The sequence below is a fragment of the Pundamilia nyererei genome, unplaced genomic scaffold (assembly GCF_000239375.1).
Source record: "Pundamilia nyererei isolate P.nyererei 1_Seehausen unplaced genomic scaffold, PunNye1.0 scaffold00418, whole genome shotgun sequence".
NCBI classification, from domain to species: domain Eukaryota; kingdom Metazoa; phylum Chordata; class Actinopteri; order Cichliformes; family Cichlidae; genus Pundamilia; species Pundamilia nyererei.
In genome coordinates this window covers 133,576-134,659 of record NW_005187819.1, presented here as the reverse complement: position 1 = coordinate 134,659, position 1,084 = coordinate 133,576, and positions in this window count along the sequence as shown.

Genomic DNA, 1,084 nt, shown 5'->3' with positions numbered 1-1,084 from the left:
GAATTTGTTCAAATCTAAACTACCATTTGCTTTAATTTTCCGCCAAAATCTCCGGCGTCTGACGTCAGTTACAACATGAGTCGCTTACCTTGTCCGTCACTTCCGTCACTTACCTCCTCCTCACTTCAGTTTCTATGTCATTTAGTTGTTCTTATTAATAAACTGTAAGTAGGGTTACAAGTGCAACAGATGTTATGTCAAAGTGTGTCTTCATTTTCATCTGAGCACCTGCAAGCGCATTACAAGCAAGATTGGCATGGCACTATACAGTGTCTCTTGGGCCATGGTGCATCATTTCACCATAAACTGGCCATGACGAGTTGCTTCCCTCAAGTTTTCAAACAGAGGACTAAAAAAAATGATCAAAAATGTTCAGCCAAGGAGCACGTGTGGAGAGCTCCAGACAGACCTGGAATCAGCAATTTTTTCAAAGAAAACAACAAGTAATGCACTGTATACATGTTCACTACGCAAAACTCCAATGCAGGTTGAAGCACGTTTACAGTTTGCTCAACAACATTTACCTAAGCCTGTAAAATACTGAGTATGCTCTGGTCAGATGAGACCAAAGTTGATGCCATAGTACACACCATGTTCAAAAGGCATGGAGTTTGGAGGTAGGAACATCGTGGTGTGGGGCTGTTTGTCAGCATGCGGCCCTAGTACACTTTATATAACTGAAGGAAGGATAAATAGAAAAATATACCAAGACATTCTTGATAAAACTCTCTTGCCATCTACTAAGAGGATACAGACAAAATGAGGGTGGATGCTTCAGCAAGAAAATGGGCAGGAGCCTGTCTCAGACACAATAGGGTGATAGACAGGGTAGACCCTGGACAGGTCGCATGGCTAACACAGAGAAACAGACAACTATTCACACACACATTCACACCTATGGGCAGTTTAGAATCCCCACTTAACCCCACTAACTGCATGTCTTTGGAAGCGGGAGTACATGGACAGAACCCAGGCAAACACAGGGACAACATCCTCCATACAGAGGTGACAGTGCTAACACCACCATGCTGTCCTACATACATCACAGTATTCAATAATATAAATCTATACAAATATATATATA